Source organism: Passer domesticus, chromosome 11 (genome assembly GCF_036417665.1).
Source record: "Passer domesticus isolate bPasDom1 chromosome 11, bPasDom1.hap1, whole genome shotgun sequence".
Classification (NCBI taxonomy): Eukaryota; Metazoa; Chordata; class Aves; order Passeriformes; family Passeridae; genus Passer; species Passer domesticus.
In genome coordinates, this window is record NC_087484.1 from 10,619,297 (window position 1) to 10,635,651 (window position 16,355).

The 16,355-nt window shown below is 46.3% G+C and overlaps 1 protein-coding gene across 3 annotated transcripts in view; it reads right to left on the reverse strand.

Annotated features, from left to right (window-relative positions):
* The window catches only part of P3H2 (prolyl 3-hydroxylase 2), a 65,107-nt gene that overhangs the window by 43,891 nt on the left and 4,861 nt on the right, over window positions 1-16,355 (reverse strand). The window contains exon 1 of one of the 3 annotated variants that reach the window (XM_064385642.1): window positions 15,300-15,320. The exons of the other annotated variants lie outside the window; for them this stretch is intronic. The gene's annotated coding sequence lies outside the window, so the exon portion shown is untranslated. Of the gene's footprint in view, window positions 1-15,299; window positions 15,321-16,355 lie in introns of those variants that run through there. 3 annotated transcript variants of the gene reach the window in all.

The window sequence follows — 16,355 nt, forward strand, 5'->3', positions numbered from 1 at the left end:
GAGGGAGGACTGAAATCTAGAATCAAAAACACACAGGGGAGCTGAAAACACACTTCAGATGCAGGCTGACATATAAAAAGAAAGGTGGTGAGGAACCAGAGTATAGCCACTGGCTTAGTTTGTACCATGTAAAAATGTTTATCTAGGTATCAGGAAAAGAATACCCAACTTCAAGGTAATTTTCCTTTGGGAATTCGGAATTCTCCTCAGGAGGATTTTAAAAACACATACAATAATCTGGCATGTACCCATCTCAAGCAGATGGCTGGACTACAGAAGTTTCTAAAGCATCTCTCAATGCAGCATTCACACGAATCTATGATCTCTGAGAATTAATTACAATTTCTGAAAGATCTTGAGCACTTTTAATTCAGAAAATTTGCCAGGCCAGATCATTTGCCCCAGTTCTTAATGAAGCACTGCAATTGCTAACTGCCTTTTATATTGAAAACAAGCATCCTGTTTGTGCTCTGAACATGTTTTTCTGTCCTTCCTTGAGTGCCCAGTGCTGGCCACTCTTGGGGACATTTAGTGTAACTGGATACAGCTGCTCTCTCTGTCAGTTGCATAAAAACAAAAACTGAAAGCAAACCTCCTCCTCCCCCAATACCCCAATACCATTAATGATGTATTTTCTAGTGCACACGAATGTTACTAAGAGTAACAACAGCAATAACAAGAAGCCTGGGGCAAACAGGTTTTCTCACTAGAAAATCCAAATGTAGTTTCTGCCCTGAATGTCCATAGTCTGTTATTGCAAGGAGCTTCAAAGGAGCAGAACGGCAGGCAACAGTTTGTGACACAACTGCTATTGGGCTCAAGTTTATCTGTGAGGGATCTTAATTGAGACAGAAAATTTGTAATTAAGATTGGAATCTCTAACAACCTTCCCAGCACCCAAACAAGAAATTCTAGGTAGGAAACTGTTTCTCATCCAACTCTGCCTCCTCCTGACACCAGAAGTCAATGGAGCCCTGTGCTGGCCAGGCACCTCTGACTTTGTGCTGCCTCCTGGCACCCAGTTGGACCCAATGGTATAGACATGGGAAAAGAAATGAAAAAGCTGCTGGACTGATACCATGGACATCTTTGAAAACAGAGAAGAAAATCAATGTGTAGAGCAAGATCAGTGTGTCAGGGCAGGCAGGCAGGCACTGGTGCACCACTGCCTCCCTTCAGCCTTCTCCTCAGCTGGTGCCTGCAGCTTCTGCCTGACCTACTGCTCCCACCCAGGGCACTCATGAGCCTCTGGCTGTTTCCTCCTGCTGGGAAACATGCCTCAATTCAACTGAAGCATCTATTGCTTGAGAAGCATCAACAAGTCACTTGATGAAATGTACATAAGCACTTGACACCTTTTAGGATAAAAGTAGCCAAAGGAAACTGGGATTCATCCCAAAACACACTAGACAATCCACATTATTCAGATGGTGATATACCTGTCTCATTCCAGTCCTTCATCTCCTCAAGCAAGATAAATGGCAAAGGAAACAAACCAACACCCTCTAAACTTTCCTTCCCCAAGGATCCAGTTTCCATGAGACTAGTCTGCCTTGGCTGTGAGCTGGAAAATAATAAACCAGAGCTCTGTTCTTTCTCAAGGGCCAAGATGAAGAAGCTGTGCACAAGCAAGAACGAAAAAGCCCATGACTCTCTACATTTTCCAGGCTCTGCTCCAGGCTGGCTGCTTATCACTGGAGCTGTGAAAGAAGCACAGCAGCTCTCCTCCTGGAAACAGACTGGTCACATGTCACAACACAGGCATCTTCCAGCATCTTCCCCATCTGCCTTCCTGAATCAGCACCACTGCAAATTCCCAGCCCAGCAAGGTCTCCCATCTCCAAGTGCCACAGGAGCCAGCACACAGCCCAAAACGTGATAGTCAGGAAGTGTCCTGAGTCCCCAGGAATGAAGCAGGAAGCCAATCATCTCTCCAAGAGCCAACACCAATGTTTGCCTTTGGAACTTCAACTCCTGCATGGAAAAGACATGAAAATCCAGGTCATTCCTCTGCTCTTTCCCTGAAGGATGAATCAAGTCCCTCAATTCTATTTTTAGCTGAAACCACAACGGGAGGTCTGCAAGGGTGGAAAAACCTGGGAAGTCTGAGATGCAACCCACATCGTGTCTGGGCTGCATCTGTGTGACTCAGCAAGCTGTGAGGGGGTAAGATCAGCATCTGAGCTACACAAGAGCCTCCCCTCTCTTTGCAAAAATGTGCAGTTGTGGCACAGCCAGACTCCGAGCAAGCAGGGTATCTGGAGGTGAAATAAAAATGTTTTCCTTATCTAGCAGATTACAGCAAGGCTTTCTCAGCAAGGAGGGTGAAATGTCAGCTGTCTCAGGGAAGCAACTCTAGCACCACAGCTTTTATGGTAAAATGGTTTCCTGCATATCAGCCAGAGAGGGACCCAGGGGCATTGCCAGCATCCACTCAAAGACAGGGCAAACCTCTGTCTTGGACACATTAAGAAAAGACCAAGAGTGTGTCTCTGGATCTCAGCCATTCACGAGTGTGTATGCACCAAGAGTTGTCTCCCCTCACACCCCGCTTGTGGGTTTGGTTAGGTCTAACCAGAATTACAGGGTGGCCCAGGGTGGCTTTACTGATGAGCCTGACAGCATCTGGCATGGGAAGGACATGAATTGCAGGAGTCGATTCACAACAACAGTTTAGAGCAAACACTCACAGCTTGCTAATGAAGAGATAATTCTTGTCCTCCTGCCAACACGCAGAGCTCAGCCCCCCTTGTGGTGTGGTGAAGCCTCTTTCCTTCTGCAGTTACTTGCAATGAAAATGTGCAGAGCAAACCCTCCCACCAGCACAGAGGTTCAATAGCTACACCACTGAAATTTATTAACAAATTAAGAAAGGGATGGATTTCTGGAGGGGCTCATGCTCTCCAGAGCAGGGCAAACCCTGTTTGACCTTTACCCCCAACCACCCTTATGGCATACACTGCTTTTTTGGTTTCTTTTTCTTAACTTTTTCTATGAAAGGCAACTTACTGGGCTCTTTCAGTCTTCTAAACTGAATAATTCTAACAAGACATGGTGTGATCTATGGCAAAGCATATGATCACATTCTAGTGCCTTCACACCTTTTCATCTTACCAGGGTGGTGAGCGCCTGATGCCCAGCACAAACCAAGAGCAGGAGCTCTCCTTCCTGCCTTCACCTTGCTGAACATGTACACTCTCAGTAATTTATTTACCACATCAGTGCAAGCACTCCAGGCTCTATGAGCTGAAAGAACTCCAAAGGTTTGTGCACCTGTTGCTGGCTCTGAGCATCCCATCCTCTAGTACAGAACAGAATCACACACTAGCTCTGTGCAGATTACACAGGAAAAAATCATTAGTTAGAGGAGAAAAAAAAAAAAACCATAACCACCATGGAAGAGGAAAGCTGTTAGATGGGGTTTTTGTGCTTATTCCCTCAGCTAAGGTAAACTTCTTGCCTTGGATCTCCCACAGCACAGCCAGAAGCAACAGCTAAGTTCTTTCTCAGGACAGTCATCTTCTCTCCTTGCTTCAACAACTTTGGATTGAATATGAGCAAATAACATCACTCATTTCTGCCTGATTGCTACCTTGCTGCTTAAGCAACAAATAATGTGATTAATGAAATTTTGAGGGAGAAAACAAAGGCTTTACTAAACACAAAACATCAGCTAAACGCTGTGAACTTTTCTTAAATTCCCTAGAAATAAAAAGCAGCTGCCTGGCACCAATTCCCCCAGCAGCAGTAACTGCAGCATTTGGAGCAGCTCTGGGTGCTTCTGAAAATAGACATGACCTTGTGCCAAACAAAATAATGCCTTAATTTTATAGGTGTCTGAATATAAAAAAAGGCTGAAAATGAGAGTGTCTGGGGAGGCACATATTGCCTGGTGTCTAAAAAGGTCTTTCCTTTTCCTCTCCAAGCATCAGCAAGTGGAACTTGACTTGATTTAAACTGATACATGTGGGGTTCAAGTAAAAAACCTTTTCACTTGATGTTCAGTTTGCCATCAATTTTAGTTGTTTGGGCTTAGGCCACTCAAAGAAAAAAAAAAAAGGCAAAAATTAAAATCTTTCCCAAATTCTAACAGTATTCCACAGCAAGGAAAAGTCCTCAGCAGCTCCATGTAGTGGCTGCTGGCAGAGGTTTGTCTCAATTTTTTACAGGATATTTTAGCTTCTCTACATAGCAGTGGCATACACTGTGATTGTCTCCTTGCATGAAACCAGATGAGATGAAAAATTGGCAAAAAAATGCATTTTTTTATTCCTGGGTAACTCTTTTGATCTATGTTACAAATAGCAGGAGGAGTCAGGCTAGAAGCAACCTGGATGGGGCTTGGTAGTGAATGTGGGAAGGGGATATTTGTGCTGAGGAGGATTTGTACCATTGTGGGGAGGGCTGGAGTTCCTCTGCCAGGAATACTGCCCCTAAGAAATCTTCTGACTACTCACACCACAATGCCCTGCTGAGCCAATGGTGAATCAATGACTCAATACACAAGGCTCTGGAACAAATTTTAGAGAGAAAGTAGAGAAAAGTCTCACCAGAGCACATAATGAAACTCCGGAGTTATTTAGAGCACAGAAAATACCAAGAATGGCCCATGAAACAGCAGCTGCTTGGGACTGGTCTGTTATAAGCTACTCTAAAAAAAGTACTGAATATCCTAATTATGTTGAAAATTATACATGTCACCTTCCATATTTAGTACAAAGTGGCACAGAGATAGCCAGGAGTCAGGACACATTCTTACTTCTTTAGCAAGATGCCACCCAGATCCATATGCAGTCTTGGCCTTCTCCCCTGTTATTTAAACTACAATAAGCTGTGCTCTGCATTCAAGGAAAAAGGGGGGTGAGGGAATGAATCCAGACCTTTGTGGGGAAGGTTTCAGTGAAAAGGCTGGCTGCTTTTCTGTGGTTACTGAGGTAATGAACTTCAACAGGGGCTTACACAATGTCAGAGTGGAAGAAATTCAAAGCATCTACGAGAAGGGTTTTAAGTTACTCAAAAGCCTCAGTGATAGGATTTCAGAGCCAGCTACTCTGTTTGGACACCAACGTGCAAGTGAACACATCTTTCCAAAGCACACGCAGCCAGGCTGCTCGCACTCCCAGTCTTGTCCCAGCCATTCATAAGCAGGAGTGTGAAGCAGCAGGGCAAATCAAATAAATGACTTCATTCCTCTGGAGATATGAGCAAATGAGAACAAAGAGAGCAGTTACAAATTCAGGGTGCCATATTTTTGGCAAGTTTTCTTCTACAGAGGAACTAGGAAAGATTCAAGGAACACAGCTGTTACATTCATTCCTAAGGCTCTGCACTCATGAGTGCACATGAGTGTGTATGCACAAGCAAGCTCCCAGATCTCCCAAATTTACAAACCTCCCTGCCCAGCTCTGTGGAAGATACCACACAGCAGTTTAACATACTAAGACTTGTGCAATTGGATACAAAGATGTGTGTCTGGGGTAAAGCAGGGTTTGGGGTACTGCACCCCATGCCACGGAAACGTATCCTTTTTGCTAAGGCAAAGGCCAAAAGCTCTTGGAAAGCCTCACTTTATAGTAGAAAAGGTGTTTATGGACATGCTATGACACTCCCAATTGCTAACCTGGGGCCTATCAAAACACCAGTCATTGTGAATTTTCTTCTGTAGCAGTAATGTCTCTGTAGTTCAGAAAATAAATGTGTCTATGCTTGCTGCTGAAGACTAAGGTCCTATTGTAAATATCAAATCTTCTACTATGAACTAGGAGAAAAAGTAATAACAAATTTTGGACATGTTTCAGCGATGTGAAAACCCAATGCACACTACCTGAGAATAACCCTGGTTAAACCTCTCTGCCTACCTGGCCTACAGGATGAGTCCCTCCTGAGGAAGGACCAAATCCCCAGTGGGACAGTGCTGGCTCTTCCATACCCCTGGCACACAGGCTTTAGGAAGTGAAAGCAGAGCTACATGGCCTTCAAAACCTTCAAAGATGACAAGCTGAGAGACATGAACAGCAGCTGTTTGCTTTGTGCAGGGTACAGACCCTGTGAGGTGTGACCACCAGCTCCCTCTTTCCCAGCACAGTGAGCCTGCCTGGCTGCTTCAGCCCCAGCAGGAACTCTTGCTCCAGTTTTCTACAGGAGGAAGTTCAAGTCCAACCTTTTGGCAAGTTCCTCCTTTCAAAACAAACAAACCCATCACTGCTCATCCTCCTCAAACCCTGGTACAGGCAGGTGCCCCTCAATACAACAGCATCCCCATGACCTCCTCCTCCAGTCTGGCACAGGACTCTGCCAAACACATTTGATGCTGTGACTCTTTTCCCCAATTCCTTTGTCACTTCTCTTCCCTGCCCCACTTTTCTTCCTTACACTTCTCTTTCAGCTCTTCCACGAGTGGAAGACAAAGCAAAATGTGCTCCAGTGCTGAAATTTCAGTTCACCTCGTGAATTTGAAATCAAGCAGAGTATCAGCTTTCCAAAACAAATCTCAGTGGATGTTGAAATAATTATTTTTACAGCAATGATTTTTTTTGTTTGTTTAAAGTAAAGCAATATGAAAAATAGATAAAACCTTGCTGGAAAGGGAGAATCCCTCTCAGCAACTCTCCTCAAGCAGTGCAGCTGAGACAGCATGAGCTGTCAGCCCTGCTCAGCCCTATGGCTGATGGGTCTGACTCTCCTTGCAGAAGCTCATGCTGATTGTAAGGGTCTTGCTGATGAGGTTCACCAGAAAGAAGTAGGGATGTGTGTGGAAAAGATGCACAGGGTAATTTATGGTGAGCTATAGAATGGGATTTATGGCATTGGGCCATAAAGTGCTGTGACAAAGGGATGGGATTGGGTTCAGGACATTCAGGACACTTTACCCTTCATCCTCAGCCAGATGAGTCCTGTGAAATGAAAGCTGCTGCCCCTGGACAAGGCAGCTGGCTTTCCACATTCAGTCCAGGTCTCAACCAGAAAATGTTTGTAACTCAGGAACCACTCCAAAGAAAATCCTTGAGTCACGTTTTTTACAATGATCCTATCACGCTTTGAAGGCCTAAAACAAGGACAACCATTATTCTGCATCCTGATGATGATTTTGGACTCCCACTCATCTGAAATGCTCAATTTCCCCAGGTCCCAGGGATATTATCAGGTTTTGAGGGCCCTTTAAACAGCAGCAGCAGCTCAAGGAGAAACATCTGGAATAAACATACCAAAGGTACTGAAGTCAATGAGATCCCTGCAAAAGTAGTAAGGAACACCTGACTGCAAATGTCTGCTGTATGGAACACAGACACTGCTCTGCTGCCTGTGGAGCAGCTTTAACAAAGGGATGGAGCTGCCCTGCCCTGGCCCTGCATGGCTGACACCCACATCTCCTCCTCCACGTGCAGGACAGTCGTGACAGTGAATTGCCACAGCTGTAGGACTGCTCTCCTCTGAGGGACAGTTAGCTCGTGCCCTGCTAATAAGCCAGGCAGCACCACTGACTCTGAGCAAACTGCTCCATAATTGGCCTTTTGCAGAACAGGACATCTTTAATTAATCTGCTACTGTTTATGTGTGCTGTTCCTGCGGGAACTTGCTCACGGAGCGCGGACACCACGCAGCGCATCTGACATTCCCCAAACATGTGCTGTCAGCCATGTCTCACAACACTGAGTGCCTGGTGTGTAATTACTGCACATCAAACCCATCCCACAGATGGGCAAATCAGGGCTGGGAGTGCTGGGCTGGAGCAAACCCAGCCGCTGGTGTCCTGCTTCTGGTGTCTGGGTCACACGCTCCCAAATAAAACACACTTGGGACCATCAGGGCGGTTGCTGAGCCTGAGGTCTGCCAGATCTCATCTGAGCTCTGTGCAGAACAAAAACCCAACAGGCTGCATCCAACACACGCGCTCCAGCGCACAATGCAGCTGTGCCTTAATAAGTCATCAGGCATCAACCTGAGTCATTAGAACAGATGTGAGTCCACAGCAAGTACAGGCACCACTTCAGCTCTTTTTCTTTCTGAACAAGCTGCATCACACTCCCTTCCATTTATCCCAACAGCCTCCATCTCAGTGCTTTCAGATTAAAGGACAGAAACACCATTAGACATTTCACACAACTTTACTGCTAATATCAGCAGGTCTCAAATCCAGGCACCTGTGAGGACTCTGCTAAATCCATCACAAACTTACAGTGCAGTCCATCAGTCAGAGCAGTTGTCCTCAGCATGGACCAAGATCAAAGTGTGCAGCTCAGAAGGCTTCAAACCCTGCTATTTTCAGCAGCCTTTGGTACATATCTCTGTCTGAAATTCCCCAGCACTGACATCCTTCTGTTGTCACCCGTCACTGGTTGGACAAAGTCTCTGACTGCACTCAGCAGCACCCTGGATCTGAAACAAGAGATAGCTGAGTGCTGCTTTTTGGCTAATAATGCTAAGCAAAAGCAGATCTAGTTTTCCGTGCTCAGGACTGCTGAAGCACTAAGTGCTGATAAGAGCAGAGGGCCAAGCTTGCTGGCACATAAAAGGGAGAATACAGCACAGCCAAAATTCTACTGCAGTTTTGCAACAGGGGAATCTACAAGGATAACCTCCAAAATGCCTGATGATCCTCCTGACAGAGAGGAAACACTATGAAAAGAAAAACAGATTCTCCCTTCCTTGTCTTCCTGTAATTTTTACCCTTCCAGCCCTAGGACTCAAGAGCAAACAGCAAAATTAAAACGGTTGAACTCACAGCTGTCTGGGCTTAGCTCTCCTCCCTCAATAGCAGAGAATAACTTCCAAAGCTGCCATTAAGTGGCTTAAATAAGATGGACTGTAAAGTGGTTGATATAATGCACTATTGACCCAGCTGTGCCATTGGCCAACTGGCACTTAAAAGCACTGACAGCAACAGCAGCACCCACTTGGCACAGTAATCCTGATCACTTCCCAAACACAGGTTTCCAGGCTTGAGTACATTCTTAGCCCAATGAAATAATCCCTCACTCAGGGGCTGAGCACTGCTGGCTCTTGTACCTGAGCACTCCCTCCCATCTCAGGTAGGCAAACACCAGGAGGGTTTTGCTGTCCATCTCCCCAGCTCCCTGCACATCTGAGCACACACCTAGAGCATGCAAGAGCTCAGCTGGCAATCCCACTTAGCAGGACTTTGGTATTCAGCACAGGTTGGCTGCAGTACCAAAGCAACCCCAAAGAGCAGCACAGAAGTTCCCAAAGGACCTGGAACCCTTTCTGAGCAGGGCTCCACCACTTAGGAGCTGAGCTGTAACATCCACCATGTAAAACAGCAGCAGAGGGACAGGAATGTAAACAATAAGCCTGAAACATGCAAACCTTCACTATCTAATACTTCTCAGAAACATCACAAAGGACACTATGGCTTTTCAAGATAGCTGAGTGTACTCATCGCTGGCAACTCAGTGACAGCTTTAAGTGCTGTTACTTTCAAAGAGAAAGTCCACATGAATGGTTATTCAGGTCTATCTACCTGGTCTGGTTTGATTCAAAAAGGATTAGAAGCTAAAAATGGCTTATTTATGAGTCTGTCATCTAGCCAGATTTCACAGAAAGGATCCAAAAATATATTTGGAAAACAGAAGCACAGTGATTAAAGAAACAGTGATTTGGAGTTAAAAACGCCACCGTGGGAAGCCTTGTGCTACAGTGCAACAGTCATTTTCTAGGAACTGTTTTTTTGAACAACTCAAACAGTAATCAGGTTGGAATGAGTCTCCCAAGATGGGAAAATCTCTTTTGTTAAATCTCAGATCTGAGTTTGGCAACATTCAAACAATCATAGCCTACTCCAACTCCCAGAGCTTCAGCTATCACATGGAAGAGCCCAGCTGCCAAAACTGGAACTGCCCTGCACATCCCAGGCCATCAGGGAGCTGCAAGCCTTGCAGAGCTGCCTCCTCTCACAGTGCTTGCACACCCAGGCACTGATGTCCCCTGTTGTGCTTTTGTTACATCCAAGTCCCTGAGGCTACAGGAATGAGACCAGAACCCAGCATTAAAGCACTGAGTGCGCACAGGATCTGCCCCTTCAGAGAGCAGTGAGGCTGGGCAGGGAGTGCTCAGGGTACAGTCAGAAAGGTTCTGCCAGTCTGGGTGGTGGAGAGCAAACTCCAGCAGCAGGAAGGGTGGCTGGCAGAGCACACAAAGGTCATGCTGATGGCAGACAGAGGTGCAACAGCTTCAGCTGCACCGTGCAGGCAAAAGTGCTGCATGAAGCCAGTCTGAGACCAGCTTCAGCTGGAATTCAGCTGGAGACTACAGCCCAGACACGGACATTACCTGGGAAACAGCTCTGGGAGAGCCTGAGGATGTCCTCTGCATCCTCACACACACAGCACATGCCTGCAGGGAGCTACCACAGCCCAGCCTAGGCTGCACAGAAGGGATGTGCAGCTGACAGCTGAGTGGACAAGCTGCTTCCTCAAGTGGCACATGGCTGTTTTGTTTGGTACTTGCCTGCCTTGCAGCAGGATCCAAGCTGAAACCAAGTTTTACTGAGCAGCACCCCAGTGAGCCAAGGTATGTGGCTGCAGGAGTCTGTGACTGACCCTGGAGTGACAACTCCAGAAAGCAGCAGAGCCACCTGGGCACCAGGGTGCAACACTTATGTTAAAGAAAATGGAGCAGGGCTGACAAGCAAGGAGCAACCATCTGCCAAAAGACATTTAAAAGATATTTAAAAGATCTTAAAAATATATTTAAAGCAAAGGGAACAGTGGTGACCAGCTTCCCCAGCAGCCCACAATGGGATCTGCAGTTAGAGCAGCGCCCTGCAGTGTGCTGAGTGCACCAGGGTAATTAAGAGCACAAGATGCACCAGCACCACTCACTCAGCAAACCCTGCCCCAAGCACCTCTCAGCAGCACAGATCAGGATCTGCACCACCAGGCAATAAAAGCGTCTCCCAAAACAGCATGAGTCCCCTCTACAAAAACAGCCTTTCCTCATCCAACTCTGGAGCTCAGTGCATCTCACAACTCTTGGTTAACAGCCTGCAAACTCAGCCCCTGGATCAGTGCTGCCCACAGGTAAGAAAACTCCTGTCCATTCTCAGCCCCTGCAACAGAGAGACCAGCAGCTCCATAAATAGGAAAAATGCGGGTAAAACACAACATTTTCCTCTCTCACACTAAAATATTTCACTAAAATCTTCCTTTCAGACTATTTCAATGAAACTTTGCAGTTTCTCATCTGCTTCCAAAGACACAGAGTAACTCAGGTCACAGATGCCCCAGAATATATATTAACCTTAGAACAGGCAGTGCCTTGGCAAAAACCACTTTAAAAGCAGCTTTCTAAGCAAGGGAACCAACAGAGTGTGCTTCAGTCCCTGGGCAGTCACAGCAACACCTTTGGCAAATATTCTGAAGGATATTTTCCAAGCTCTTTCTGTACCCCACTGATCTTCCCTGGGAAGGAATATGGCTGGCTCCATCTTCAAAAGAAGCTGCACTCGTAGCCCTGGGCAATGAACTTCAGCACGTCTCCCCACTGCACCCTTGGGAGTCCAGCCCTGACCTCAGAGAGCTGTGGGTGGATGCAGTGCCCTACTTGCAATACTCTGGGGCAGGATTTACCCACCCTTTTTTCAGGCACAAGGCTCTGCAGATTCATGTGCTCCCACTTCTAACTCTGACAGGACACAGTGCAGTCTCAGGCTCATCTTTCTGCAGGGATGTGATGTGAGATCAAGGCCACCATTGCAGCTGCTTTGGAAAAGCCATGGTGGTGTCTAACAAGCATTTCTGTGATGTATCTGGTTTTTTTAGTTCAGGTACACCAGGTACATTCTGGTGGTGCAGACAGTCAATTTCTGACAATGTCCCTTCATTTTCCTCTCCTTCACAAACTTTCTGCGCCCTCCCAGATGTTCCCATGACCCTCGGTAAAACCTTTAGTGCTGCAAAGACAGAATTTTCTCCTGCCTGTGGCTAACCCACATCTAAAACCTGCTGACTGCTCTGCATCCCTGGTGCTGGTGACATTCTCCTGAGCTGCCTGCCTGCAAACCCTGCCTGACCTGAGGAACAGCATTAGGGCAGGGAGCAGGGGACAGTGGCCACTGCCACCAGGCCACCTCTCAATGGCTGTGAGGGGACACATTCCCTGTCACAACAGCACGGTCAGCGTGCTGTCCCACACCCTATCTGCTGCCCATCCCAGCAGGAGCACAGACTCAGCCTTTCATCCAATCCTGAAAGAACGTGTTTTTCTCCTCTCTTTTTTTTTTTTTTTTTTTTTTCCAAGTGAACAAGAAGCTACAAGTGAATATTTGGCCTTCACAACTTATGGGCTGCAGCCAAACCCTGCCATATGTTCCAGCTAATACATGTGGGCTTTGCTTCTCATCCAAGAAAGAAAAAAAAGGACATTTATGAGTTGGGATTCAGCAGGATCATGTGGGAAGGAAGGGGTGGGGAAGTGATGCTATTTTTGTTGCTATAATTATTTGGTGGCCAAATCCCTGACCCTTGACGTCAGCCCTGGAGGGTCTGTTTAACTGACCAGTTGTCATGGAAAGGAGAAGGACTGGTTGGGAGGTACAGGCTGATGAGGAACAGCTCTTTGCTGCCTGAACCCACCCACAGGCAGACCCCCTGCCTTCATTAGTCATCACCAGCTCACGGCCAAGAAATAAAAATGTCAATACCTTATTGCTGATACACTGGCTGGAAACAAAAGCATGCAGGGAAGTTCGTGCCCTCCTTCCTGCCATCCCTAACTGCTGGAACACACTGGCCAAGTCCTGATCTCAGCTTCCCCAGTGCTACAGCAGAGGAACTCCACGGCCTCAGCTGGGTCACTCTGGGTTCACATCGATTTATCCAAACTCAGCCTGGCCTCACTCCAGACTACACACATGGAAATATGCCCTGTGAGGAGCACAGGGGTTCCTACTCCTTGGGAACAAACCCAATCACAATGACTAATTCATACCACCTCCAAAGGAAAAAGCTAAGATAAATAACCCCTCAATTCCTTGCTCCAGACGCCCAGCAGTGCCTTGAGCCCAGAATCCTGCTAGCAAGGCTCCAGCAGTGCTCAGGAGGTTGGCAGTAAAGCAACAGCTACTGACAGGATGGTTTCTCACCACTGCCGGTGCCATCCACGATGAAATCACCAGTTGTACAAGAAATTGGAATAATCCTTGCTGAAACCTCAGCCACAGCTAGAGAATACTGGGCATAAGCTTGCTTAGCAGGGCTGAGCTGCACTGCTCATTCACATGCAGTTCATCATCAGCTGCCGTTTGTTATTCCTGTGGCCAAGGACAACAAAAGGGCTCTGCAGAAGCCAGAGCAGAGCTCTCAGACGTATGGATGAGATTTAACAGGCAGCTCAAAAAGCCACTTAACAAATCCCAGCACACCAAGGCGCATGGACAGGGCAGGACAGCAGCAAGGCTCTGCCAAGGAGCAGCCAGCAGGGGAAAGTGCAATAACCACGAGAAACTGAGGAGATGCAAGAGCAGGGAAGGGGCAGGTCCCTGGGTCCCATCCCAGCAGCAGGAGCCTGGGCTCTCCTGCACTGCTGGTGCCCAGTTTTGTTCCACTTGGGACATCAACCTGCACTGGGAGGCCTTTAAATCAAGGTCTCAAAAAATTCACTCAAATCATGTGAGCCACACCTGCCTCATCCATCCTCAAAGCCACGTCACCAGAGATTGCCAAGAAATAAGGAGGAATTCAGGGTTACCTTGTTTTCTCCAAAAGACTGCAAAATATTGCAGGCTGGGACTCACTGCACTGGGTCTATAATTATTAGGTTTTTCTATATTATTTTATATAGTATATTTTGAAGCCCTGGCAGAACTGCATAGCCATGAAGTGAGAAAGAAGAATTTGGCAAGACAAGAAGAGCAGCCCTGGCTATCAAATGAATGATTACTAGGCTGTATAAAATGAGCTTAGTGGGTCTAAGACCAGTAGGTGTTTACTGGTTGTGTCCTGATTTGCTGGGCAGTGCTGTGCTAATTTACTACCAATCGAAATGATGTGGCAAACTGCAAACACTTTAGTTTTGCTTTTGGATTTACTCTATTAAAAATAAATTAAAAAAAAGAAAACAACTGAACAAAAACACTCAAAAACAAAAGAAACCAGCAGAAAATCTACAACCAGCTAGTCTAATTTTTAGTACATCACAAGCCCATACTCAAGTCCAGAAAGTTGAGACTGAGACTCCTGTGAAGACACAGACACCTTCAGGACAAAGATGTACCCAGTCTGCATTTGCTGGCAGCAGAATTGAACCACTGGGTCACCTCTTTCCCTCTCTGACAATACTTTCAACTCTAAACATTTTAGAAGCATTTCATTTGAAATAGTCAGCAAGAACAGGAGCAGGGGCAATTGGGGCAGTGTCCCAGGCTTAGGGCAGGACTAAATATCCTGCTCTAAACCCAGGACACTGACCCAACCATCAAGACTCAAAGTTTTCCATCCCCATAAACTGAGTTTATTTTTGTCCTAAATAATTTTAACTTTCTGAGCACTAACATTTACCCTCTGCTGAGGAGTAGGAATGCTTTCTCAGAAAATCTAAATAAAGAGACGTTCCAAGAGATTAAGTCTCAGATCTGTTTATTTATCCAGTATCTGAGTAATACCAATTCTCAAGATGGAAGATAAATAAACACCACTAATAGTAAAAATCCAAATAACAGTGATTATCTGACAGTTTTACTATAGGTCTTCATCTGAGATGTCACATAAATCCTGCAAAAACAAGACCAACTGCACAGGCAGACCTTGCAGGACAGGTGGTGCCTGTGGTGAGAAACAGCTGCTCCCCCAAAGACTTTAAAGTAAGAAGTTTTACACATTATTCTGTGTCACTGCCCTCGAGATGCTGCATGTGAAGCCACATTTCCCCAAAGGCTGTGGCTCACCCCAGGACAGGACCCCATTACCTGCTTAGGTCCATGCAGCATTGTGGCATGAAGGAAAACTGAGCAAAACGTTCATGGAAAACAGCAGTCCTTGAGTGAAACAAACCAAATTCCCTACGCAACTACATTGGTGTGAATCCAGAATTATTCCATAAGCTCTAGGTAGGTGATCCACATATCTGTCACAGAGACAGAAGTCTCTGGCCCTGTGAAACACACAAAGGTGGGCAGGGAGTAGTTACTCGAGGTGGAAAGGATTTGGTTGAAGTGTCTCAAAACCACCACCCCAAGGGTTGGTACAGGCACTCAGACACCCAAATGTGGCTCGTGGAGAGATCACAGGATCTCTCAGAGGACAGAACAACCAGACTGGAGAGGTTAAAGGCCAAGGTTTACATACACAGCTCTCCTTCCTTGGGTCTGGATTGTCATAAATACAGAGTCTTCAAAGGCAGAACTGGAGTCAGGCAATAATCTGTATCACAAGTGTTTGTGAAGCCTGGCCTCCCACTTGTCTCTTTTGTTTCTCTCCTGTGGTCCTTTATCAAGTGATCATTGTGCCTGTTGCATTTCAGACATGCTGGTGGTGTGGGTGGGCAGGACAGCCCAGTGTGACCCAAGGACACGTTCCCAGCAGTGCCTCCAGCACTGCCCCATCTGCTGCACTGTGGAAAACCCAGCACTGAAGATAAAAGTGGAGGTTCTCCCCAAACAAGACCTTGCTTTAAAAAAAAAAAAAAAGAAACAGCTTTAAAAAACAAATAAACAGTCTCTCCTACAACATGGAAAACCTAAACATTATTGTTTTTATGCGTGCAACACATGAAATGATGGTAACAGAACTGAAAAACATCTCAGACATGGCAAGGGGGAGCTCAAGCCAAAGACAGGATAAGCCAGACACAGTCGGGCTCTTGCCCCTTTTGCTCCACCTACAATCTGGCATTACTAAGAGAGAAGCAATGTCCAACATGCTGGGGACTTGTTTTATTTATTGTTTTAAACCCAAGCACAGGCTAAAAGGCTTTTTCTCATCTAGATCCTGGTGGTTACAGACCACGTACGTACAATTCCTGCCATGCTTCACTGATGTGCAACGGGGCACTCAGGCAAGCAGGGAGACAGCACCACTGCAACTCAGTATTTACAAACTGGGAGGAAGAGCTCAGCAACAGCACAATATCCACAGAAAATTGAAACAGGCTACAGCCATCAACCCAGCAAGCAAGCCAGGGAGTGCTGTGGCTGGTAACAGGATGAGACAAAAGAAAGAGACCTCAAGGAGAAGGTCAGTAAGTAGAAGAGAAACAAGATTTGGTTTTGCAATTGACACAGTGATCAACTTTTCCAGGTTACTCGTTGGTTTTGGACCAAGGTGACCTGTAGAAGTTAGACTGGGGACTGGAAGTAATGCTCTGTCACAGGATTCATGGCAGACCATCCAGGGCAAGCTCCA